General features: G+C 39.3%; 1 non-coding gene across 1 annotated transcript; it reads right to left on the bottom strand.

The window, feature by feature from the left end:
- Positions 1–12251: 12251 nt before the first annotated feature.
- LOC139158260 (U5 spliceosomal RNA) lies at positions 12252–12366 on the bottom strand. The gene has a single exon (XR_011557652.1). It is a non-coding gene; the product is annotated as a U5 spliceosomal RNA (small nuclear RNA).
- Between the last annotated feature and the right edge of the window lie 345 nt (positions 12367–12711).

Below are 12711 nucleotides of genomic sequence, written 5' to 3'. Positions count from 1 at the left end.
CAATCATGCAGACGGTCTCAGCAGATGCCCCATAACAGACTTAGTGGAAGACCCTGTTCCTTCCACAGATGTGTTAATGATAGAACTCGAGGAAAACCCACTAACCACAGCAAAAGAGGTAGCTGCACACACGCAGCAAGATCAAATCCTTAAACAAGTGGTGAACTGTGTTCTAAAGGGATGGCAAAATGATGTTGTGAAACCTGAATTGTGTGATTTTAAAAACAAAAGACTTGAGTTATCATATGTAAAAGGTTGTTTGCTGTGGGGGGATAGAGTGATCATCCCCAAAAGCCTAAGGGGAAAGGTACTCAAATTGTTACATGTGGGTCATCCTGGGATTGTCAGGATGAAGAGCCTGGCAAGGGGGCATTTATGGTGGCCAGGGCTGGATGCTGATATTGAAAGCTGGGTTTCAAAGTGTGATCCGTGCCAAGAGTCACGGCCCAGTCCCCCCAAAACAACTCCGGCTGAGTGGGAACAGCCTGCTGGTCCTTGGTCTAGAATCCACATTGATTTTGCTGGCCCAGTGGGGTCTCAGTATTTTTTAATAGTGGTTGATGCCTTCTCCAAATGGTTGGAAATAATAGCAATGAACAACATAACCACAAGTGCCACTATCAAAGTATTGAGCAGACTGTTTGCATCCCATGGTTGCCCAGATCTCTTAGTGTCTGACAATGGGCCACAACTAACAGCCAGGCAATTCGAATTGTTCTTAGATGGCCTAGGGGTCAGGCATGCCCTCATCTCGCCTTATTCGCCCTGGGCTAACGGATTGGCAGAATATTACGTACGGGTGGCAAAGGAGGCATTGCGCAGGTCAGGCCCTGGGGATGTGCAACAGAACTTGGACCAATTCTTACTCACCCAACACATTACCCCTAACTCGCACACACATGTAAGCCCTGCAGAGTTATTGATGGGAAGGAAGTTGAGGTCACCACTAGACAGGTTAAACCCAAGGTTCTGTGTTAATAATAACCAAATGTGTACAAAACCTGAAAGAGAAATGTATTTGGGACAAAATGTATATGTAAAAAGTTTTGATGGAAATGTAAACTGGATGAAGGGAATTATTGTTAAGCAAAATGCACCTAAGACCTATGTTGTTAAACTAGAGGATGGTCGTTTGTGGAAACGACACATAGACCACATTCGGAAGCGAACAGAAAATCAATTGCCACAAACCGCCGACATGGACTCTCCCCCTTCAACAGACTTTTGTACATTGCCCGAAATAAGAGACACGCAAAGAGACTTATCGGGCCAAGGGGAACCATCCAGCGACGCCGAACCATCCTCGTCCTCCGAAGCCTTCGTTGGGCCCGCCAGGCCAAGTCCGCCACACCGGGAGAACAGCGGCGAGCCATCCTCCACAGTCAGTGGCGAAGGAGAAATTGAACTGCGCAGGTCAGCGCGAGCTCCTCAGAGGCCCCACCGATTGGACGACTTTGTCACATGGCTTTCTTGATGGATGTGTCCAACTATGAGGGGAGGGGTGTTGTATCCTGTAATGGCTACCTTGTAACTCTGTAAATAGTTTGTTCCTCTTTCAGCGCTGTCTGAGCCCAAGCAGGAAGTCGCTCCTGATTGGCTCAGACGCGGCCGGCTCTAGCTTTGGCGGGAACCGCAAATATATAAAAGGAGCGGTTTCTCCAGGCAGAGTCAGTCGGTACTCGCTGAATTGTCACTTTACCTTGCTGAGCTGTCACTTGTCCTCTGAGCTGAATAAAAGTACCGATTGCTCAAAACCCTGTCTCTGGGTCTACTTCAAAGACCACTGTATCCTTTATTGTGTCCTCCTTCTCTGAAGAACTTTAAGTGAGACTGTTCTCTTGATACTCTTACCAAAACTACCCATTATCTAAAGGACTATTTCAGTGGTGGACCTCTTATTTATGGAAAGCCTTTTTCTTGGGGGAAAATTTATCAGGGCCATGTTAATGCAATGTAAAAGTGAAAACCCATTATAATATTTGAATTACTTAAAAATCTGTTACATTAAACTTTGCCATATTTTATTATTTTAATGTGACCTTATTCTACTGCTAATAGATAAATGCAAGGACTTCTCATTTTAACAATTAAAAAGAAATTATCTTCATATTGGCATATTTAGAATGTAAATTGTAAACTTTTGGCATTTATGACCTGTTGTTTAAAATTATTATTTCTCTTGTGGGATGGCTGTAATCACATTCAATTACATATTGACTTCAAAGCTTTGAAGAGTAAATAAAATAGCTCAAAATATAAACCTTTTGATGCATTTCTTTTGACCCTTCTGATCTGCCTAATTCTATATATTTGCTAGATGCAATCCAATTATATTAAACTGGGTTTTCAGCACAGCTGAAATACACCCACATATACTGTATATACACATGAAATTTATGGCATATATCCATTAAAATTGGTTTTTGTCCTTGCAATACTTACCATCAAATAATAGAAGACTCCTAGCTTAATTTGCAAAACAAAATATTTACATATTCAATTAATTCATAGGTGCCCAATCAGCAAAAATAGAAATAACATATATTGTAGAAGAACACAAAACTTTGCTAATCAAAGAAAAAGAATTATGTCTAGTAATTTGGGAGAAAGGATTTGGCACTATTGTAATATATCATATCTAAGCTAAGCATTAATTCTCATACTCAGTTTTAGTGGAAAGCCACCAAAAGCCCACTGTTTTGAAGGATTGTACAAGCTGTTTTTATAAACTCCCTTCCATTTCTCTGCATATATTTCTATAAAACGTGTGTGAATATATGCAAATCCTAAGTATCCAGAGCACAGATGATAAAATGTGTGTTGTGACATCATGACGCAAACCCCATGACTTAGGAACTTATAACCAATCCTGAATTACAAGTATAAAAATCTAGGGTGCAGACTTTTTGTAAGTCTACCAGAGTATCAGTATCATATCTGATTAGACTTGATGCATACAGAATTGTTCTAAACTGACACTACAAATAATTGACAGGCCATGTGAATTGATCCTATAATAAAACAGAACTGCATTTTGAATATAAAAAGAAAATAAATATTTTCTTTTAGTTCCTGCGACAATAAATTCTGGGGTGTGATTTTTAGTAGAAGCAAAATCGAACAGTTTTTTTCATTTATGTTAAGAGAAGTAAAACCAATAGCCTTCAAGAGCACAGCGTTTTATTAAAAATGTAAATTAAAATAGATTCCCTATAGAAATGAAACCTCCCACTCACTACAGCATCTGTTAGACTTACCTGCCTTAATAGAGCTTGGCACTCTTTTTATAAGTGTCTGGCTCAAAAAATGAGTTTTTTTAATGCTTTATTTCAGAGGCATTATGCCTCCCTATTGTTTTATTTATCAGTCTAAAGGAAGATCTGCCACAATGCATTAGAGGTAATGCAGCTAAAGCAGCATTTGCCTGGCCTAACATATTTTAATATATCAACTAAAATCAAGTTCCACAGAAGAGAAAGAAAGAAATGTGAGCTTTCTCATTCAGCATGCAGAAACCACCACAAGGGTCTACTCTGTCATACTGTCCCCAAAAGTGCTTTGGGGTTGTTGTTGTTTTGCACATCAGCATTCTGAAGATTTCCTATCAGCCCACAAATTCCAGAGTGAAAAACCAAATGAAGGAACATCCTTTTGTAGGAATGGAAAGAAGATGCTTGGATTCAGGTCAGGGCAACAATTATTAGCTATGATAGCAACAACTGATTTCACCTTGATGACTCTTCTTCCAGCATGGCCAGCCCAGAAAACTATTGTCTTGAATTTGTTTCCTCTTTGAGTGAATGGAAGCCATGGCTTCAGAGAAGACAGATGGAAGGCATCATGTATCTAGCCTGCTGCCAGAGATCATGAGTTGTCCAGGCAAGCAGAGCTGCTGGACAAAAGGAAGAATGTAACAATTTATTGGTAAATAACCTAGAGTTGAGATAAGTGACTAGGAATGATAAATATCAATATTTATGGAATTGTTCAGAGGTATAGATGTCAGCAAGCATGGGTTGCCATTCCTGCTGCTACCTGTGCGCTGTGCACACAGCTCTATGTCTCTGGCATGTGTGCATGTGCATCTAAGCAAAAATTTGCTTCTGCGCATGTGCAGGGAGCAAAATCTTGCTTGCATGGCATGTGCATGGCCGCCAGTGATGGAGCTGCACATGCAGATCCATTTCCGCCAGTGGAACGGTGTTCCACGCTGTCCCGCCTCTTGCCCACCCCTGTTCACACCTGCTGCTCAGATTGCTATGATGGTTGGTGTAATCAGTTAAAATGTTGATACGTAAAGGAAAGAAGGGAATCTATCTATATCTATATCTATATCATCTGTATCTTTATCTATCTCTATCTCTATCTCTATACATATAATATATACATGTAGATATACATATACATATACATATACACATACGTATACGCACAGGCACAGGCACATATGTATATATATGTAGGGAAAATATTGGACCAGCCAATTTCAATTTAAGAAAGGAAAGGAAGGGAAAGGGAAGGAAGGGAAAGGAAAGGAAAGGGAAGGAAGGGAAAAGAAAGGAAAGGAAGGGAGGGGAAGGGAAGGGGGAAAGGAAAAGAAAGGGAAGGAAGGGAGGGGAAGGGAAGGGAAGGAAGGGAAAGGAAAGGAAAGGAAAGGAAAGGAAGATAAAATTGTGTTTCATTGAGATTACCATAGTAAATGAGCATTTTAATCTAGGTGGTTATGAGCATTTAGAAATAAATTAATGTCACCCAGTAAATTATTGTATGCAGTGCAACCTGGGGAGTTGTTATATGAAAAAAGTGAAGGTAAAATGTATAGCTATGAGGACGATCTTTATGGATAAGTGATTTTGAATTACAGATATATTGAATTAGATTGTTTTGAAGCACAGTTTAGATTTTAAGTCAGGAATGAAATACTTTTAAACAGGAAAAGAAAAATGCTTCTTAGATGTCTTTTGTTCTCAAATAAAGATGCAGTGCATATACAAAAGAATGGATTACAGGATAACATAGTCTCAAGAATGCCACAGTAGACTCTGCGCTAGTCTTTTTAAGCAGAATGAGGGGAAAGAGATTATGCCGGACCACCAGATACTTTTTTGTTAGTGGTGATTTTTATGGCAAGACAAACAGATTTGTTTCTTTTCCATGCTTTTGTTGTATGGGTGTGTGTGCAATGTATGGAATATGTTAAGGGGAGCTGCATTCCAGCAACTCTTTCAATGGATACTAATAAGAAGGAAACATTAGGACAGGGACGGTAGGCATGCTGGTGGACTTATGCACCCACCCTTACTGAATTCTTAGGAATCGGGTGAGGTCAACAGTGGACAGACTAAGGGTAAAGTTTTGGGAGTTTGGTGACGAAACTACAGAGGCAGGAAGTGAATTGGGGTATTTAAATCAATCAATCCAGAAGTCCAGCATTTGAGAAATACCACATGGTTTGAGAAGGTCCTGAATAGGTATCTCTTTTGAGCCCTCGCTTTGTGGAACCCCTCAGGGCTTGATTCTATTTTATTTTATTTATTTGTCAAAACATGTACAAGATAACAGGTATTTGTATGAACATAAACAAAAGCAAATAGGTACAAGTAAATTTGGACAATAGGACAGTAAGACAGAGATGGTAGGCACAACTGTGCACTTTTGCACGCCCCTTACAGACCTCTTAGGAATGGAGTGAGGTCTACTGTAGAGAATCTAAAGTTGATGTTTTTGGGGTATGGGGAAGAAACCACAGAGTCAGGTAGTGCATTCAAGCATTAATCACTCTGTTGCTGAAATCGTATTTTCTGCAGTCGAGTTTTGAGTGGTTTACATTGAGTTTGAATCTATTGTGTGCTCATGTATTTTTGCAGTTGAAGCTGAAGTATTCGTTGACAAGTAAGACATTGTGGTAGATGATTTTATAAACTACATTTAGGTCAGATCGAAGATGACATCGCTCTAAGATATCTAAGCCCAAAATTTCAAGTCTGGTGGAATAAGGTATTCTGTTGTGAGTGGAGGAGTGGAGGACTCTTCATGTGAAATATTTCTGGACCCTTTCAATTGTATTAATGTCCGATGTGCAGTGTGGGTTCCAGATAGGTGAGCTGTATTCAAGAATTGATCTAGCAAATGTTTTGGTTAGTAGTGTAATATTGCTAGAGAAGAAGCTATGGAAGATTAGATTAACAACTCTTAGTGCTTTTTTGGCATGTTGTTCCAATGGGCTCTTGCACCTAGGTCATTTGATATGAGTACTCCAAGGTCTTTGACAGAGTGAGGGTCATCTACAAGGTCGAGTCCTCAATGATTTTCTACTCATTCACATATGAAATAGATCACACTATTTTCCAGAGCACCACAAGGCCAGTCGAGGAACAACGGATGGAAGCTGACCAAGGAGAGATTCAACCTGGAAATAAGGAAGAACTTCCTGATGGTCAGAGCAATCAACTAGTGGAACGGCCTGCCATCAGAGGTTGTGAACACCCCAACTCTGGACATTTTCAAGACAAGATTGGACTGCCATCTGGCTGGGGAGGTGTAGGATTTCCTGCTTGAGCAGGGGGTTGGACGATGACCTTCAGGGTCCCTTTTAACTCTAATGAAATAAATAAATATCTAACATTGAAATGAGGTCACTGAGTAAGGTTATCTGTCAACAATTATACATCTCAATCCTGGTGCTCAACTGATAATGTCAAAGTTCTGAGGATGTCTAGAGGAAAGAAACAAACTCAAGTTTATCTTGAACAAGAATAAAAGGCTGTGAATGTTGATGCTTCCTGGATATAAAGATTTTTTATTCTTAATTCTAAATGGAGTTGCAGTCCCTCAGGCAGAACCTGTGCATAATCTGCGAGAATTCTTAGAGTTATAACACCTGATGGAATAACAGGTGACACTTTTGCACAAACTGATTTGTGCATTAGTCTGGATTACTACAATGGGCTCTTCAAGGGGCTGTTCTTGAAGCCAGACAGAAATTGCAGTTGATTCAAAATGCACATTGCTATGCCTATGTAACAACTACTATTTTGCAAGCTGCACTGGTTGCCAGATGTAGGGAGTAAAGAAGGCAGGTTAGATCTGTTACTGAGTGACAAATGACAAGGAGAAGGAGGCTAAAGCAAGCAAAAAGTATATAAATAACGTAGCTCAGACAGACATCTCACTAATTGAAATGGGTTTAAGAGGAAGAGGCACAGCACAATCATCCTTTCAGGATTCTGTTATTACAACCACTTTAAATAAAAGTTGCCTAGGCCTTCCTGTGAAGTTTACTCTTGGTCTGGTCTACCTGATACACTTGACATTAATGGGCTCCCCGTACTTTTTAGAATGGAGTAACTTTTGTAACAGTACCTGACGCCTTCAAGATTTTGCAATTAGACCATTACAGTGCACAAAGCTGTCGTGAGAGCTACATTGAGCTCAATTATCAATAGATATCTGACACTGGCATTAAACTCTGCATGACTTAACAATTATGTACTTGTGGGACTGTGTCCCCTAGTCAAAATCAGCCTAACCTGTGGGTTTTCCACTTCAGGTGGGTAAGAAAATAGGAGTCTTGTTGGTCTCTGATAGAAGTTTCCTCTTTCTTGCTTGCATTTCTCAAAGCAGTTGAACGATTCTGTTCTCATGGGGCTTTTGTGTAGATAAAGGGCTCGGTCTCGATTTGTTATTTTTAATATGCAAATGATGGTGCTTTATTTTAGCATTATGTAAACTAATCTGAGTTCTGAGACTTTGCTCTCAATAACACAATTAATCATAATAAAACAAAGAAAGCAACAGAATTGAAGTACTGTAGCAGATAAAATACAATGCAAATTGAATGATAAACAGCAGAAAAATTCTGCCACTGAACTAAATGGTATACCTGTATAACTGAACGTTTTCTAGAACCTGTATGTTCTATCGCCAAACTTTCTACTCAAGTATATATGACATGATGATTGATTCGATTTGAATATTCCATTTGCATAATAACTAATTATAAATCCTGTCTGTGAATGATAATTCCAATCTTGTTGATTCATCCAAGGCTGTGACATTATTTATTTATATGACCTATGGGCCAGATTAAAGAGAAATTTTCTGATGAAGTTAACACGATTGCAAAGATAATAAAATATAGTACAAAGTGTAGTAATGAATCACTATTAAGGAATCAAAAGGAGTATCAGGGAGGGGAGGAAGTCTGCAGCATAAAATAAAATAAAATAAAATTAAAATTAAATTACAACACAGAAGCATAAGCATTCACAGAGCTAAATTCATCTTGTACTCAGATGATCACTGCTTTGTTATATGACACCATCTGTTACATTTTATTTGATGAGGCCACCTAGAGAAAGTCGTCCTATGATGTTGATTTAAAGAGAGAGAAAAATGGAGTTCTAGTCCCAGACTGAAGGGTAAAAAAAATAGTACTTTAAATTGGACCAGGGAATTGAGCCAAGGAAGATGATAAAATACTTTCAATATTTTATATATAGGAATCCAGTCTCAGCATCATCCATTTTCTCTACCGGCTTCATTGATTTTAAGCAACGTAGAACTCGTTGTAGAAAACCAAACAGGAAATTTCACAGAAATGACCATTAAAACTATCTTTCTCTGTCCAAATAAGTTTTATGTGTTCTGTCCAATTAATCTAAGGTGGAAGAAGGTTTCAGACCTGTAAAACAGCTGTGCAAAGGTCCAAAGGGATGCTTTGATACATCAATGCTTTGATCAGATCACCCCAATGAACCAGATTCATGGATCAAAGCAGAGACTCCCCTGTCTGCAAATCACTTTGTAGCCTTTTGAAACACTTGTCAAATTTAATGGCTTTTCCATTGCTCATTATGAAGAACTATAAGAAGAACTATATTATGTGTTGAGTTTTCTGAGTAGTTGGAAGGCCAGCAGCTTTTATCACTTTATTAAATTCTCTGCTTATCTGAACACTATTAAAGTGGCAACGCTAATATTGTTAAGGTATCATTGAGTATCTTAGCCTTCAATTTCTTGCTGAATTTTTACTAATGGAATTTTTCATTTCTGTGCTGGTCATGCCAATGCAGCTGGGAATTCCTGCCTGCTTTTAGCATTCTGAAAATGAGGCCAGCTATACTTTCTTGGTTTCAATTTTACTTCTAAATTTTGCATGACTAGCACAGGCTCACATTCTTGACTGAGGCTGCATAGACAATGCAGGCTAACATTTCTATTTACTCTGCCAGAATAGGGGATATCAAAGCTATCTCTGCCACTTTTTCTGCTTGTGCATCTTTTTCTGTGACTTTTTTTATCCCTATGCAGTGAAGGGCTACCAAAATTTTTACTACCCCACTGTGGGCATGGCTTATGCAGGCTGTCCTGCATTTTCTTTCAACATTTTTCAGTGCAAATTGGGTGCTCTGGGGTGGAGCTCAATTTCTGCTACCCCACTGTGTTCCCCCGCCCCCGTCCGGGCAGCAGACCACCCCTGTCCCCATGGTATTGGATCTCTATGTCTAGCCAGTTTCCACTGTTTTACTATCTTAATAAATGAAGCTGACTTAATTGAGTATTTTCAATGATGAGTTGATTCTTCCCAGGACATGCCAAATAGCCAAATTAGCTCTTCTGAATCCCAAAAAACTCAGGAATCAAACTTTTATTGCACTAAAACATTTCAAACTAGATACATAGACTTTGGTAATGTTGTCTAAAGAATCTAACAATCCTGTTACCTTCATCTCATTATCTTTTAAAAAATAACAAAAAGCACCTACAATTATTTTAAAACTTTCCTATTGTAATCCATAGGCAAATATCTAGAAGTAGTTCATTTTGTACTCAAATGCATGTTGAAAAACAAATGATGTCCTTTTTGAATCTTAATCTGAACTAAAGGAGGGCAGATTTACTCAGTCTTACTGTACAGTAAACAGTAGTGAAATCCAACTTTTGTTACTACTGGTTCTGTGGGCTTGGCTTGGTGTGGGTGGCAGAGGAAGGATACTACAAAATCTCCATTCCCACCCCATTCCTGGGGCCAGACAGAGGTGGTATTTGCCTGTTCTCTGAACTACTCAAATTTTCCACTACCAGTTCTCCAGAACCTATACCTGCTGGATTTCATCCCTGCAGGTAAGTTTTCTTACTAGTAAATATGGACCACTGTTTCCTTTAAACAAGTTGTAAGGAAGTAGAATTCATGCCATAGGAGGTTGAGCACCTTACCTCTTCAGGACAAGCTATTTTATTTGAACTTGATTGATCTTCCATTGACAAATGCTGATCCAGGTTACCAATGTGTCTAAAGACTGAGGAAGCACCTGAATAGTCTCAAATATGCTGAGAAATAAGATGGCGATTTTTGCATACTGATGATATTGCTAATCTCTGCATCACTTCATACAAATGTTTCATGTTTCATGGAGGTGCAAAACAATATGAGTATTAAGTATACCCCACAAGATATTGGGCTCATCTGGAAAATCTCCTTATCTCATGTCCAGTATTATATCCGTACCAATTATTAAGGCCGTGTAGTCAAGCCAGTGGCTCCATTGCAGCTCCAGTCTCCTACTGAGGTAGGACGAACCAAGATCACTATATTATCCAATAGGAAATTAGTGTTTTCCTATGAAAATTAAAGTTACTGTCCTATATGCAAATATTTTGATTTATATTGGGAGAAAAACAGATGATCAGCAGAAGATCATTTGACATTATAAAAGATTTAGTAGGTTCTCACCCAACTGAAGCAAACCTCCAATCCGTTTAATCTGAGATGAACTTCCTGGAGAAAGCAGCTGATTCCAAGAATTCATGAGGTTCTTTATGAATGTGCTGATGTGTCTTTAGCAGAGGTACTATAGTTCCTACCAGTTCTACCAGTGGTGACATCACAGTGTGCATTCCGTTGGTATCGGTCCAGGGACACCATTGTCTTGTTTTGCCTCCCCCACCCCTATTTTTTGCTGAGTTTTGTTTCTGCACAGGTGCAAAAGTAGAGTTTTTAGCACTGCATATGCACACACATGCACAGTGCGAACAAGTGGCACACAATGCATGTGCAGCCATGTGGCATGGAAGGAAGTGAACCGGGGGTGAGATAAGTTGGAATCCTCCCCACGTCTGTAGCAATCGTTTGGAACAAAGCCAAGCTCCTCTTCCAGCACAATTTACCACCCAGGATTATTGTGATGGTGAAAGACTGGATGAAAAGACTTACATATACTGTCTAGCAGCAGCAAGCCCAATTTAGCATTCTGGCTAGCAGCCCACCCCTGTGCCTAGTGCTGTAAAATGAAAAGTGGGATAGAAATGTCATCATCAAAATAATTATTATCTATTATATGTGATGATGTATATGGCACAGCTTTGTGCCAAAAAGGACACTTATTTATTAATGAATGAGTACATTCGTAAAGAACAAACTTCACAACAAACATTTACATTCCATACTTTCATTCTGAAGGGTATCTCCCAATTGTACTGAATGGAAAGAATGCCCCAAATATATTACCTTGTACAATTGCCCTCCAATGGAGCAAAAAGCTATTGTCATGAACAATTTGAGCCCCCCCCCCAAAAAGACAATTCTAAATATCAAAATGTTATACAAAGATTTGAAAAATAGCATGCAAATGGAGCCAGTGCCCTAGCTCAGACTCAAGAACAAACAGCAGAATGATAATAACTATTCAATCCCCAAATTTATTACAAGGCACAGTAGAAATGTGTTAATTACATTACAAAAGAACAATCTTCCCGTTACATAAGTGCAGACAAAATTGAAAAGAGGTTAACAACACAGAAGTGGGAGTTGAAGGCTAATCATCAGGGGTTATACACAATTCTCCACACACACACACACACATACGCACACATACACACAGACTTGCAATTTTCACTTTTCAGAATCTTAAAATTGTACACATCATCGGTAGGGTAAAACTAACCTGTCTCATGATGGTCTAAACCCAGCTGACGTTCCCTTATCGTTACATTTAGTGGGGATTCTGACTTAGAAGCATTCAGTCATAATCCCACAGAGGGTAGCTTCACCCCATTGGCTCCTCAGCCAAAGGCATACACCAAAGGTCTGAACTGACAGTTCCTGTTGTACTGAGCAGGATTACTAGTGCAACAAACAAGTTCTTCAAGACGAGTTCGGGTTCCACCACACATTCAACAGTCCCTCTCCTGGTGGAGGTCACACACCATTGCAAGAAGGACTCACTATAAGGTTCAGCCGTCGACCACATAGCCCCACCAAAGCAGGGCCTCAAAAAATTACTCGAAACTCATAAATGTTCCTCTCTATGGAAATCTTTAGTAAAAGGCGAAAGGTTTATATGATCTGAAGAGAAACCAGAGTACCCTTAAAACCCTTCTAACTCAGATCACAGATAACCACTCAAATGTGCCTGGAACACAAATATATTTGCTACACAGCAGCAATTACATGAAATTACCTTTAGGAGAGAGGGAGGGGGAGGGAGGGAGGGCGGAGTGAGAGAGAGAGAGATTCAAATGCCAAATGACACATTTCACTAGAATTCACACAATACTAGTATTTGCTTCAACAATGTGAATTCATTAATTCTATATCATGGATATAACCTGGATTGTCTGGAGACAATTCAGTTTTTAATACTTTGCCCTGAACTTCCTGCTATTACTAAATTGTCCTAAACCAAAATCAGTTCTCCCTTCTTCAGCTAA

Source organism: Erythrolamprus reginae, chromosome 1, assembly GCF_031021105.1.
Source record: "Erythrolamprus reginae isolate rEryReg1 chromosome 1, rEryReg1.hap1, whole genome shotgun sequence".
NCBI lineage: Eukaryota > Metazoa > Chordata > Lepidosauria > Squamata > Dipsadidae > Erythrolamprus > Erythrolamprus reginae.
The sequence above is the reverse complement of the archived record's forward strand: the minus strand, read 5'-3'. Positions and strand labels throughout refer to the sequence as shown.